At 42.2% G+C, this 15245-nt stretch overlaps 1 non-coding gene and 1 pseudogene across 1 annotated transcript; both read left to right on the top strand.

The window, feature by feature from the left end:
• The first annotated feature begins 14347 nt into the window (after window positions 1–14347).
• Window positions 14348–14432, top strand: LOC125541812 (small nucleolar RNA SNORD36; annotated as a pseudogene).
• Window positions 14433–14530: 98 nt separating this feature from the next.
• On the top strand, window positions 14531–14614 carry LOC125541809 (small nucleolar RNA SNORD36). The gene has a single exon (XR_007297663.1). It is a non-coding gene; the product is annotated as a small nucleolar RNA SNORD36 (small nucleolar RNA).
• Window positions 14615–15245: the final 631 nt, after the last annotated feature.

Here is a 15245-nt window from a genome sequence, read left to right as displayed (position 1 = left end):
ACACAAGTTGATCTTCGTGACCGTTCCTTAGCCGTGTGCGGTGCCCCCCTCCACCATATTCCACCTCGGTCATATCGTAGCGGTGCTTAGGCGAAGCCCTGCGACGGTAGAACATCAAGATTGTCACCACGCCGTCGTGCTGACGGAACTCCTCCCCGAAGCTTTGCTGGATCGGAGCCCGGGGATCGTCATCGAGCTGAACGTGTGCTAAGAACTCGGAGGTGCCGGAGTAACGGTGCTTGGATCGGTCGGATCGGGAAGAAGACGTACGACTACTTCCTCTACGTTGTGTCAACGCTTCCGTTGCGATCTACAAGGGTACGTAGATCATACTCTCCCCTCTCGTTGCTATGCATCACCATGATCTTGTGTGTGCGTAGGAAATTTTTGAAATTACAACGTTCCCCTACAGTGGCATCCGAGCCTAGGTTTTTATGGTTTGATGTTATTTGCACGAGTAGAACACAAGTGAGTTGTGGGCGATATAAGTCATACCTACCAGCATGTCGTACTTTGGTTCGGCGGTATTGTTGGATGAAGTGGCCCGGACCGACATTACGCGTACGCTTACGCGAGACCGGTTCTCCCGACGTGCTTTGCACAAAGGTGGCTAGCGGGTGACAGTTTCTCCAATTTTAGTTGAACCGAGTGTGGCTACGCCCGGTCCTTGCGAAGGTTAAAACGGAGTCTACTTGACAAACTATCGTTGTGGTTTTGATGCGTAGGTAAGATTGGTTCTTGCTTAAGCCCGTAGCAGCCACGTAAAACTTGCAACAACAAAGTAGAGGACGTCTAACTTGTTTTTGCAGGGCATGTTGTGATGTGATATGGTCAAAACGTGATGAGATATAAGTTGTTGTATGAGATGATCATGTTTTGTTAAAGTTATCGGCAACTGGCAAAAGCCTTATGGTTGTCTCTATATTTCATAAGATGCAAGCGCCAAATAATTGCTTTACTTTATCGCTATGCGATAGCAATAGTTGCAAGAGCAATAGTTGGCGAGACGACCGTGTGACGACACATTGATATAGATCAAGATGATGGAGATCATGGTGTCATGCCGGTGACGATATAGATCATGACAGTACTTTGGAGATGGAGATCAAAGAAGCAAGATGATGATGGCCATATCATGTCACATATTTTGATTGCATATGATGTTTATCTTTTATACATCTTATCTTGCTTAGTTTGACGGTAGCATTTTAAGATGATCTCTCACTAATTATCAAGAAGTGTTCTCCCTGAGTATGCACCGTTGCCAAAGTTCGTCATGCCCAGACACCACGTGATGATCGGGTGTGATAAGCTCTACGTCCATCTACAACGGGTGCAAGCCAGTTTTGCACACGCAGAATACTCAGGTTAAACTTGACGAGCCTAGCATATGCAGATATGGCCTCGGAACATGGAGACCGAAAGGTCGAGCGTGAATCATATAGTAGATATGATCAACATAATGATGTTCACCGATGAAACTACTCCATCTCACGTGATGATCGGACATGGTTTAGTTGATTTGGATCACGTGATCACTTAGAAGATTAGAGGGATGTCTATCTAAGTGGGAGTTCTTAAGTAATATGATTAATTGAACTTTAATTTATCATGAACTTAGTCCTGGTAGTATTAGCATATCTATGTTGTGGATCAATAGCTCGCGTTGTTGCTTTCATGTGTTTATTTTGATATGTTCCTAGAGAAAATTGTATTGAAAGATGTTAGTAGCAAAGATGCGGATTGGATCCGTGATCTGAGGTTTATCCTCATTGCTGCACAGAAGAATTATGTCCTTGATGCACCGCTAGGTGACAGACCTATTGCAGGAGCAGATGCAGACATTATGAACGTTTGGCTAGCTCAATATGATGACTACTTGATAGTTTAGTGCACCATGCTTAATGGCTTAGAATCGGGACTTCAAAGACGTTTTGAACGTCATGGACCATATGAGATGTTCCAGGAGTTGAAGTTATTATTTCAAGCAAATACCCGAGTTGAGAGATATGAAGTCTCCAACAAGTTCTATAGCTAAAAGATGGAGGAGAATCGCTCAACTAGTGAGCATGTGCTCAGATTGTCTGGGTACTACAATCGCTTGAATCAAGTGGGAGTTAATCTTCTAGATAATATAGTGATTGACAGAATTCTCTAGTCACCATCACCAAGTTAGTAGAACTTCGTGATGAACTATAATATGCAAGGGATAACGAAAACAACTCCCAAGCTCTTCGTGATGCTGAAATCAACGAAGGTAGAAATCAAGAAAAACATCAAGTGTTGATGGTTGACAAGATCACTAGTTTCAAGAAAAGGGCAAAGGGAAGAAAGGGAACTTCAAAAGAATGGCAAGCAAGTTGCTACTCATGTGAAGAAGCCCAAGTCTGGTCCTAAGCCTGAGACTAAGTGCTTCTACTGCAAAGGGACTGGTCACTGGAAGCGGAACTACCCCAAGTGATTGGCAGATAAGAAGGATGGCAAAGTGAACATAAGTATATTTGATATACATGTTATTGATGTGTACTTTACTAGTGTTTATAGCAACCCCACAGTATTTGATACTGGATCAGTTTCTATGATCAGTAACTCGAAACGGGAGTTGCAGAATAAACAGAGACTAGTTAAGGGTGAAGTGACGATGTGTGTTGGAAGTGGTTCCAAGATTGATATGATCATCATCGCACACTCCCTATACTTTCGGGATTAGTGTTGAACCTGAATAAGTGTTATTTGGTGTTTGCGTTGAGCATGAATATGATTTGATCATGTTCATTGTAATACGGTTATTCATTTAAGTAAGAGAATAAATTGTTGTTCTGTTTATATGAATAAAACCTTATATGGTTACACACCCAATGAAAATAGTTCGTTGGATCTCGATTGTAGTGATACACATAATCATAATATTGAAACCAAAAGATGCAAAGTTAATAATGATAGTGCAACTTATTTGTGGCACTGCCGTTTAGGTCATATTGGTGTAAAGCACATGAAGAAACTCCATGCTGATGGGATTTTGGAATCACTTGATTATGAATCACTTGATGCTTGCGAACCATGGCTTTTGGGCAAGATGACTAAAACGCCGTTCTCCGGAACAATGAAGCAAGCAACAGATTTGTTGAAGATCATACATACTGATGTATGTGGTCCGATGAATATTAAGGCTTGCAGCAGCTATCATTATTTTCTGACCTTCACAGATGATTTGAGCAGATATGGGGATATCTACTTGATGAAACATAAGTCTGAAACATTTGAACAGTTCAAAGAATTTTAGAGTGAAGTGGAAAATCATCGTGACAAGAAAATAAAAGTTTCTACGATATGATCGCAGAGGTAAAATATTTGAGTTACGAGTTTGGTCTTCAATTAAAACAATGTGGAATAGTTTCACAAACTCATGCCACATGGAACACCACAGAATAATGGTGTGTCCGAACATCATAATCGTACTTTATTGGATATAGTGCAATCTATGATGTCTCTTACCGATCTACCACTATCGTTTTGGGGTTATGCATTAGAGACAGCTGCATTCACGTTAAATAGGGCACCATCTAAATCCATTGAGACGACACCGTGTGAACTATGGTTTGGCAAGAAACCTAAGCTGTTGTTTCTTAAAGTTTGGGGTTGCGATGCTTATATGAAAAAGTTTCATCCTGATAAGCTCAAACTCAAATCGGAGAAGTGCGTCTTCATAGGATATCCAAAGGAAACTATTGGACACACCTTCTATCACAGATCCGAAGGCAAGACTTTTGTTGCTAAATTCGGAAACTTTCTGGAGAAGGAGTTTCTCTCGAAAGAAGTGAGTGGGAGGAAACTAGAACTTGAAGAGGTAACTGTACCTGCTCCCTTATTGGAAAGTAGTACATCACAGAAAACTGTTTCTGTGACACCTACACCAGTTAGTGAGGAAGCTAATGATGATGATCATGAAACCTCAGAACAAGATACTACTGAACCTCGTAGATTAACCAGAGTAAGATCCACGCCAGAGTGGTACGGTAATCCTTTTCTGGAAGTCATGCTACTAGATCATGATGAACCTACAAACTATGAGGAAGCGATGATGAGCCCAGATTCCGCGAAATGGTTTGTGGCCATGAAATCTGAGATATGATCCATGTATGAGAACAAAGTATGGACTTTGATAGATTTGCCCGATGATCGGCAAGCCATAGAAAATAAATGGATCTTCAAGAGGAAGACGGACGCTGATAGTAGTGTTACTATCTACAAAGCTAGAATTGTCGCAAAAGGTTTTCGACAAGTTCAAGGTGTTGACTACGATGAGAGTTTCTCACTCGTATCTATGCTTAAGTCTGTCCGAATCATGTTAGCAATTGCCACATTTTATGAAATCTAGCAAATGGATAAACAAAAACTGCATTCCTTAATGGATTTATTAAAGAAGAGTTGTATACGATGCAACTAGAAGGTTTTGTCGATCCTAAAGGTGTTAACAAAATATGCAAGCTCCAGCAATCCATCTATGGACTGGTACAAGCATCTCGGAGTTGCAAAATATACGCTTTGATGAGTTGATCAAAGCATATAGTTTTATACAGACTTGCGGTGAAGCCTGTATTTACAAAAAGGTGAGTGGGAGCACTACAGCATTTCTGATAAGTATATGTGAATGGCATATTGTTGATCGGAAATAATGTAGAATTATTCTGTAAAGCATAAAAGGAGTGTTTGAAAGGAGTTTTTCAAAGAAAGACTTCGGTGAAGCTGCTTACATATTGAGCTTCAAGATCTATAGAGATAGATCAAGACACTTGATAAGTTTTTTCAATGAGTACATACCCTGACAAGATTTTTAATTAGTTCAAAATGGAGCAGTCAAAGAAAGAGTTCTTGCCTGTATTACAAGGTGTGAAGTTGAGTAAGACTCAAAGCCCGACCACGACAGAAGATCGAAAGAGAATGAAAGTCATTCCCTATGCCTTGGCCATAGGTTCTATAAAGTATGTCATGCTGTGTACCAGATCTATTGTATACCCTGCACTGATTTGGCAAGGGAGTACAATAGTGATCTAGGAGTAGATTACTGGACATCGGTCAGAATTATCCTTAGTGAAATAAGGATATGTTTCTCGATTATGGACGTGACAAAAAAGGTTTGTCGTAAAGGGTTACGTCGATGCAAGTTTTTGACACTGATCCAGATGATTCTAAGTCTCAATCTGGATACATATTGAAAGTGGGAGCAATTAGCTAGAGTAGCTCCGTGCAGAGCATTGTAGACATAGAATTTTGCAAAATACATAACGGATCTGAATGTGAAAGACCGTTGACTAAGATTCTCTCACAAGCAAAACATGATCACACCTTAGTACTCTTTGGGTGTTAATCACATAGCGATGTGAACTAGATTACCGAATCTAGTAAACCCTTTGGGTGTTGGTCACATGGCGATGTGAACTATGGGTGTTAATCACATGATGATGTGAACTATCGATGTTAATCACATGGTGATGTGATCTAGATTATTGACTCTAGTGCAAGTGGGAGACTAAAGGAAATATGCCCTAGAGGCAATAATAAAGTTATTATTTATTTCCTCATATCATGATAAATGTTTATTATTCATGCTAGAATTGTATTAACCGGAAACATAATACATGTGTGAATACATAGAGAAACAGAGTGTCACTAGTATGCCTCTACTTGACTAGCTTGTTAATCAAAGATGGTTATGTTTCCTAACCATAGACAAAGGAGTTGTTATTTGATTAACGGGATCACATCATTAGTTGAATGATCTGATTGACATAACCCATTCCATTATCTTAGCACCCGATCGTTTAGTATGTTGCTATTGCTTTCTTCATGACTTATACATGTTCCTATGACTATGAGATTATGCAACTCCCGTTTGCCGGAGGAACACTTTGGGTGCTACCAAACGTCACAACGTAACTGGGTGATTATAAAGGAGCATTACAGGTGTCTCCAAAGGTACATGTTGGGTTGGCGTATTTCGAGATTAGGATTTGTCACTCCGATTGTCGGAGAGGTATCTCTGGGCCCTCTCGGTAATGCACATCACATAAAGCCTTGCAAGCATTACAACTAATATGTTAGTTGTGAGATGATGTATTACGGAACGAGTAAAGAGACTTGCCGGTAACGAGATTGAACTAGGTATTGGATACCGACGATCGAATCTCGGGCAAGTAACATACCAATGACAAAGGGAACAACGTATACTGTTATGCGGTCTGACCGATAAAGATCTTCGTAGAATATGTAGGAGCCAATATGGGCATCCAGGTCCCGCTATTGGTTATTGACCGGAGACGTGTCTCGGTCATGTCTACATTGTTCTCGAACCATAGGGTCCGCACGCTTAAGGTTTCGATGACAGTTATATTATGAGTTTTGATGTACCGAAGGAGTTCGGAGTCCCGGATGAGATCGGGGACATGACGAGGAGTCTCGAAATGGTCGAGATGTAAAGATCGATATATTGGACGACTATATTCGGACTTCGGAAAGGTTCCGAGTGATAAGGGTATTTTTCGGAGTACCGGAGAGTTACGGGAATTCGCTGGGAGAAGTATTGGGCCTTGATGGGCTTTAGTGGGAAGAGGAGAAAAGGCCTGCTGCGCCCCCCCTCCCCTCTAGTCCGAATTGGACTAGGGAAAAGGGGGCCGGCCACCTTTCCTACTCCTCCACTTCCTTCTCCCTTCCTCCCCTCTTGATGGACTCCTACTAGGACTTGGAGTCCTAGTAGGACTCCCATCCTGGCCGCACCAATAGCCTTGGCCGGCCTCCTCCTCCTCCATCCTTTATATACTGAGGCAGGGGGCACCCCATAGACACACAAGTTGATCTTCGTGATCGTTCCTTAGCCGTGTGCGATGCCCCCCTCCACCATATTCCACCTCGGTCATATCGTAGCGGTGCTTAGGCGAAGCCCTGCGACGGTAGAACATCAAGATCGTCACCACGCCGTCGTGCTGACGGAACTCCTCCCCGAAGCTTTGCTGGATCGGAGCCCGGGGATCTTCATCGAGCTGAACGTGTGCTAAGAACTCGGAGGTGCCGGAGTAACGGTGCTTGGATCGGTCGGATCGGGAAGAAGACGTACGACTACTTCCTCTATGTTGTGTCAACGCTTCCGTTGCGATCTACAAGGGTACGTAGATCATACTCTCCCCTCTCGTTGCTATGCATCACCATGATCTTGTGTGTGCGTAGGAAATTTTTGAAATTACTACGTTCCCCTACAGCAGGTTCATTGATGACAGCCAAGGGTTCATGCTCGAAAACGACTACATCTTGCTCCATGTTGTTGGCTCAGCTAGAGTCCTTAATCATGAGGAGATGGGACACGTTGATTGTTAGAGTACACTTAACAGGTGCATTTTGTGAAATTTTAGCCAGAAGATTGATAGCATGCTTGCCTGCTTGTTCTTTTCAGTTCCAATAAATGTTCCTTTTCTTGTTGAATCCAAAGTAGCTAGCAAAGATCAAGTGGAAAGGTTGATTATCCCAAAGTTCTTGGACCATTTAGTTTGAATAGCCAGTGAGGAATTAAGCATATATTTTCGGCATGACCCCTTTAAATTGCTAGATGAGAAATAATCTTAACTTAATGGGTCTTGTGAATTGGAATATACCATTTAGTTGAACTGATACAATTTGCGTACTAACAAGTTTTCACTTTCTCGACATGGGCGCAGGGGTGATCGACGCTGACTAGCGCGGCCGGTGGGCGCTGTGCTCTTCAACCACTCAGAGGCGGACTTCTCAGTGAAGCCGGTGGCCATGTCGTGTAGATGCACTACAAGAAATATGTCAACTTATGACCTTCTGTCAGTGACCCTCGAAGAATTGGTCATAAATTTATGACCATTTTAGACCAATTGGTCAAAAGCTGTCTGGGGGGCTCCAAACCCTAAACCATTGCGGCCATTTTGGTCAGAAAGGTCATAATTTCCTTACACGAAATGGTCATAAAGCAAACAGCGCTAGTCCGCTGCCTATTTTCTAGTTGTTAACGACCAATATAGATGGTCATAGCCTTGTAAATTGTGGTGGGTTGCGATGACTAGGCGCCATCTCATCAGTTTTGCCTATGTGTCATGTCCATGTGGCAGTTTTTGCCCTAGGTTGTGAAGCAACCTATATTTCTGTCATTCCCAAAATTCCCAAAAAAATCTCATAAATTCTTTGGGTCATATCTTCGTCAAATATGTTAAAATCCTTCCTTGTCTAGTTCAAAACTAATTCAACAATATTCATTTTCCTATTCTGTTCACAACAACACTTTATGAAGGAAGTGCTATTTATATATTTTTGATTGCCCTCGGAATTTTTGGGCACTCTTTTCTATCCAAATTATTACCGCATGACAAAATTCAGCTCCATTTGCCCAGCAAATCTTCCTCGGCAAATTTCCAAAAATTTTGTCCACCTAGAAGCATTGTGAAGGAAGTAACTTTTTTATATCTCTAAATGACATGAAATTTATACAGTTCCTTCATATGCCCAAATTATCAACCTCCTCCAAATTGTAGCTCAGTCAAATCATCTATGTGAGCCCAGGTTCAATTTATATTTTATGGCCAAATTGGCAGGTTGCAAAGCAAGTGTTATATAGACCCCTCCTATTACCCTCAAACTTTTCGGGCACTCTTCAATACCCAAATCATTGCCACATGATAATATTCAGTTCAATTTTCCTAGTAAATATTTCTCGGGAAATTTCCAAAGTTTCTACCTCGAGAGAAGCTTTGTGAAGTAAGTACTAGCTAGGCTTACCCAAATGATCTGAAAATTTACCAGAGCATGACCATACCTATGTAACTTACCTACACCAATTTTGAGATCATTTCATTCATCCAATCTCTCTCACTAGTTTTCCCAAGTTTCTGTCCATAGAAGAGCATTGTGAAGGAAGTACTTCTTTTGCATGTCCAAATGGTATCAATTTTCTACAATGCTTTCCTATGCCCAAATAACCATCCTCCACAAAATTTCAGCTCACTCCATTCATTATTTTGAGCCCAGCTTCAACATTCATATTTTTGTCCAGCGTGGTACTTTGCAAAGCAAGTACCACCTAGGATCCTCCTTTTGAGCTAAAAATTTGTGAAGACATTCTCCTTAGTAGATGATCATCCTCAGCCAAAACTCACGCCCATTGGCCATGTGCATTTCCCGTACCGCTAATCAAACACTTGGCTGCTAATTCATGTTTGAGCATCGATCGGTCTCCTAGTGAGAATCTTATGTTGTAATTTTCTTCCTAGCACCAACCTGGGGAGTGCCCAACCCACTAGACATGCCTAGGCCGCCCAAAACACATGGCAACATTACGGTCACGCGGTGACCACGCGACGGGCATGCGAGTTTACGCGCTCTAGAGTTGGGGCCCTCGGCCACCGCCCAAACCTCGACGTATCGCCACCAAACCATGTATTTATGATTAAATAGGTCCTTATGTAACTAGAAATGATTTTTGGAAAAAATAAATAGCAAACTATGAGGCAGCTGCAGTTCAAATTTGACCCGCTTCCAACTGAATCGGCAGAAATTTGTCTTTTTCACGAGAGGTGGATCAAAAAAATTTCCACCCAACCATTTTGTCAATTGTGCATTAAATACGGCCTAGTATTTTATAAAAATGATTTGGTCCAATTTTGCAACAATTATTTGGTAGTTCCTTCACAAAAAACCTCCTTTCGGGCACTCGAAAAATGGAAAATGGTTTTTTCGTCGAACGAAAATGAAAACTTCCTTAGGCAACATTGTTTGCCATTCCAATATGCACCCGTGTGCACAATATGAGATCATTTGAACAAACTATGCCATGAATGTGGCCATAAGATTAATCATTTGGCTTGAAAGACATTGATCTCCACACATGATAGCTCGTTTCTGAGAACACTTTTTTAAAATAATTGCCATATTACAAGTTTGTTATTTTTCCTAGGAACTTGGCCACATATGATGACACAATGCGAAGGTTTCCCAATTTTTTGATTTTTTTTGAATTTTTTATGCCCGTTTCAAAATGCGGTCAAAACGGCGGGAATGACCGTTCCTAGCTAGTGGTTAAATATTGGAATTTTTTTGGTGTTTCTCTGATTAAATAGATACTTATGTACCTAGAAATGATTTTTGGAAAAAATAAATAGCAAACTACAAGGCAGCTGCAGTTCAAATTTGACCCGCTTCCAGCTGAATCGGCGGAAATTTGTCTTTTTCACGAGAGGTGGATCAAAAAAATTTACACCTAACCATTTTGTCAATTGTGCATTAAATATGGCCTAGTATTTTATAAAAATGATTTGGTCCAATTTTGCAACAATTATTTGGTAGTTCCTTCACAAAAAAACCTCCTTTCGGGCACTTGGAAAATGGAAAATGTATTTTCCGTGCAAATAAAATGAAAACTCCCTTAGGAAACATTGTTTGGAATTTCAATATGCACCCTTATGCATAATATGAGATCATTTGAACAAACTATGCCAAGAATGTGGCCATAAGATTGATCATTTGGCTTGAAAGCCATGAATCTTCACGCATGATAGCTCATTTCTGAGAACACTTTTTTAAAATAATTTCCGTATTACAAGTTTGTTATTTTCCCTAGGAACTTGGCCACATATAATGACACAATGCGAAGGTTTCCCAATTTTTTGATTTGTTTTGAATTTTTTATGCCCGTTTCAAAATGCGGTCAAAACGGCGGGAATGACCGTTCCTAGCTAGTGGTTGAATATTGGAATTTTTTTGGTGTTTCCTGATTAAATAGATACTTATGTACCTATGAATTATTTTTGGAAAAAATAAAGAGCAAACTACAAGGCAGCTACAGTTCAAATTTGACCCGCTTCCAACTGAATCGGCGAAATTTTTTCTTTTTCACGAGAGGTGGATCAAAACTTTTTACACCCAACCATTTGGTCAATTGTGCATTAAATATGGCCTAGTATTTTATAAAAATGATTTGGTCCAATTTTGCAACAATTATTTGGGAGGTCCTTCACAAAAAAACCTCCTTTTGGGCACTCGAAAAATGGAAAATGGTTTTTTCGTCCAAAGAAAATGAAAAGTTTCTTAGGCAACATTGTTTGCCATTCCAATATGCACCCTTGTGCACAATATGAGATCATTTGAACAAACTATGCCATGAATGTGGCCATAAGATTGATCATTTGGCTTGAAAGCCATGAATCTTCAGAGATGATAGCTCATTTCTGAGAACACTTTTTTTGAAAGAATTGCCGTATTACAAGTTTATTATTTTTCCTACTAACTTGGTCACATATAATGACACAACGCGAAGGTTCTCCAATTATTTGATTTTTTTGAATTTTCTATGCCCATTTGAAAACGCGGTCAAAACGGTGGGCATGGTTGTTCCTAGTTGAATCCCTGAAAACTTTTGTTGTTTCTCTGATTAAATAGATACTTTTGTACCTAAAAATGATTTTTGGGAAAAATAAATAGCAAACTATGAGGCAGTCACAGTTCAAATTTGACCCGCTTCCAGCTGAATCGGCAGAAATTAGTCTTTTCACGAGAGGTGGATCAAAACTTTTGACACCCAACCATTTGGTTAATTATGCATTAAATATGCCCTAGTATTTTGAAAAATTTAATTGGTTCAATTTTTCAACAAATATGTGGTAGGTCCTTCACAAAAACTCAAAACTTCCTTGGCAATAAGTTTAATCATTTGGGTTCAAACCGGCCTCATTCTCCCCACTCATCCTCTGCCGTCCGCGCACACTCAAGCCGCTCGCCGCCCACATGTGCTATGATTGTGAGTAATAAAATTGATGTGCTCCAAATTTGCAACAAATATTTGCTAGGTTCTTTATAAAAATATCATTTTGGACACTCTAAAAATGATTCTCTTACAAAAAACTCATATCTTAGAACACTTTTTTAATGATATTTACATTATTCAAAGTTTTTTATTTTTGCTGAAAAGTAGGTTACACGTGGTGACAGAATGCGAAGGTTTTTTATTTCTATTTATTTTTACAAATTTCTTAGGTCGTCAAATAGCAGAGATGATTCAAAATCTTATTTTTAATCAATTATGACCAATTTAAATGGTCTTAACATCATCAAAGGAGATACTGCGTTCTGATTGGTCTAAAATCATCTCACGCGGATCACGGATTAAGCACCGTCCGATGCGCCTGGATCCAACGGCAGCCCACACCCCCCTCGTTGCTGTCACCCCCTCCCGAATCCCTCTCATCCTCGTCCACACACGAAACCCTAGCCCCCTTCTCCCAATCGCCGCTGCCGCTCCCTTATCCCCATCGCCGCCGCCACCGTCCTTCCCCTCGCGCTGCCCAGATCTACGCACACTCTCGCCGCCACCGTCCTTCCCTCTCCGCCTCACCTCTGTCTCCCACCACGCCGCTGCCACCGCCCCCGCCCCCGCACCATGGCCGGCCTCCACCCCTTATCCCCATCGCCGCCACCGTCCCATCCACTCTCTCGCCCGGACCACACGCCGGACCGATCCCGCACCCGCACAGCCCATCGGCGACCTCGCCGGAGAAGAGAGAAGAAGGTGAGAGATGGAAGCGGCGGAGGCCGCGGCCGGCGTGCAGCTGGGCTCCTCGAAGCCGCAGATCACGACCTAGCTGGGCTCCTCCGCCGACCCACACCAAGTTCCTCGAGGAGTTCACGCGGCGGTTCGACCTCCTCGGGCTGGTCTGATTCGGGATGGAGGTAGTGAGCATCCGCCGTAGCAGGGCCGACGACACGGGCTGGAGGGTGAGGCTCACCTGCGCTGGTAGCGAGCTGGAGGAGGAGGTTTGACGCCGTGAGATCAACCGCCGGATGCCATGGGCGCCAGTTGGAAGCTGCAGGGCGAGATCGACCGCGTCCTCAAGAAGGTCCAGGAGGGCGTCGTCGTCTTCGACAACATCTGGAACAAGGCACGCACGCACGCGCCTCCTTCTTTCCTCTCCCCAACCCCCACGCTAGATTCTCATGATTTTGCATGATTTTGGGGCAGGTCTACGACACCGAGAATGCGAACCAGAAGGAGAAGTTCGAGGCGGACCTCAAGAAGGAGATCAAGAAGTTGCAGCACTACTGGGACCAGATCAAGACCTGGATCCAGTCCAGCGAGATCAAGGACAAGAAGGTGACCCGTCTGTAAACAGATCAAGGACCATGATCTGTTTGGTGCTGTTTTCGGTGATGATTTGGTCCTTGTAAATGCCCTCCTTGTAGATTTAGCTTAGTACACTAGATCATGTAATCTGTGTAGGCTTATTACTCTGTGTGGTTTTATCTTGCCACTGCAGTGAAGATCAGGGATTCACCGGCAACGGAGTTAGTTCTAATATTTCTGTTGTAATAGTTGTTACATTTCTCATGTTTGATTCCTGTTCTGGAAGTCCAAGTAACTTACAAAGTACGTCATATCATGATACATATTGCATGCATATTTGGTTTCCGGTTGATGCATGGTTGGTGTGCTAGCTGTTCGTTAGTACCTGCTGGTTGTTACTATTGCTCTTTTTTATTAAGGCAGTTAGTGTTTAACATCTATCGCTTTAGCGCCTAGCGACTAAATAATGTTTTGTTTCTGGTTAGTTAGGATGATTCGTCCGCTTGTATCCATTTTCCTGAACTAATTCTGTGTATTAGTTCATTTTAGGTTAATTTTATACTATCTAGGACCATGTGTTTTTTGTTTAATTTTACTGTGTTGGATTTGGAAGCGCAGGCGACCTCCATGGACGACATCGACGATGAAGAGGAGGACAAGGAGGACAACATCGACGATGAAGAGGAGGACAAGGAGGACGACCAGGACATGCGCGACCCCACCCCCGAGCCCAACGAGCTCGACGAGGACATAGTCGAGTCTGACCTCGAGCTCGACGAGGAGGGCATCGTCCAGTCTGACCATGACGGCGTGCCACAGAAGGTCCTGTGCTCTGCTCTGCCTGCCTCATTTACTGCCTCGCCACCGCAATAGATGTTCTTTTTTCTTTTGTAATTTGGCTGGACTTGTGCGTCTCCGTTCTGATGCGTTTGTGCGTGCGTTTGTTGAATAGTGACCTCAGATCTGGTGAAGGGCGCCAAGGAGAAGCAGCTCAAGGTCAATGGCCCCGTCCGGATGCTGCTCAACATCACCACTAGGAAGTTCCCCTGTGGAGTAGGTAGCCACCTCCCTCTCTTTGCCCTTCCTTACCAATCCCATTTGCTTAGTAGCTCTGCATAGTATATGGTCCTTGCATGCTCACAGTAGCTCGTTGGTGATGTGGGTCACTATGTTTTTGTGGATAGCTGACTGTTTAGGGAATTTCCGTGACGATGATGATGTTGTGCTGGGCAGAGGATGTGAAACATTTAGACCGCTGAGGCCTTTCCAGTCTTTGATGATCTAAAATTGAGCTTTTTAAAACTGATGCCTAGCATGCCATCAACGTTTTTTTGTTCCTCATCTAGAATGCAGCTCTGTGTGTTGGTGTGATATAATGTAGAGGAGTTGCATGTGAGTCGTTTGTCAGCTGAGCATATGATGTTACAAGGAGATGCTACTGAGATTTTACGCCGTTGAAGTATCTTAAACCGAGCTTTTTAAAACTGATGCTTGGTTGATCTAGTTCTAGTATATTAGTTGGGTGAGAGTCTATTGTTGTTGGTGCTGTGTTGTCATTTCTTTTTATGTCGTTGAAGAATAAAAAAGATAAGCATTTCTCCAGCCAATGTCTGAAGTAGTTGCTGCTGTGTAGTCATCGGCTGGACCTAGTTTGGCAGCGCTGTATTTAAAATACCATAGTATCTCAAAGCTTCGGTATTGCAATGCATGGGCAATGAATACTATGGTTTTAAAGAAAATACATTTTTCTCAGTTTTAGAAAAACTACCGATGCGTTTGGCTCATGTTGTTTTACTGTAGTTTTGATCGATAGTCACACAACTTAATCTAACTTATACTAAACCTACGGAGCTACACGAATCAGTGTGTGCCGGCCGGCTGCATGCAATGCTATATGGTCTTCTGACCGCTGAGCTACGAAGTTGCAGACCTGATCGGCAGTAGCTAATTACAAAGAGTAGGAATCAGTATCTTATTTTAATTAGTGTGGTGCATGCCATTGAAAGCATACTGACATGTGGTTAGTTATGCTTGTGAACCAAGATGCACGGTAGTCAACCAGCAATGACACGAGACTTTTCCTCAGTTTGAGAAAAAGAGGTCTAGGCCACTTTTTTTAATACTC

The sequence above is a fragment of the Triticum urartu genome, chromosome 2A, assembly GCF_056163025.1.
Source record: "Triticum urartu cultivar PI428250 chromosome 2A, HENAU_Tu73, whole genome shotgun sequence".
Classification (NCBI taxonomy): domain Eukaryota; kingdom Viridiplantae; phylum Streptophyta; class Magnoliopsida; order Poales; family Poaceae; genus Triticum; species Triticum urartu.
Note: the sequence above shows the minus strand (reverse complement) of the source record. Positions and strands in the feature narration are given on the sequence as shown.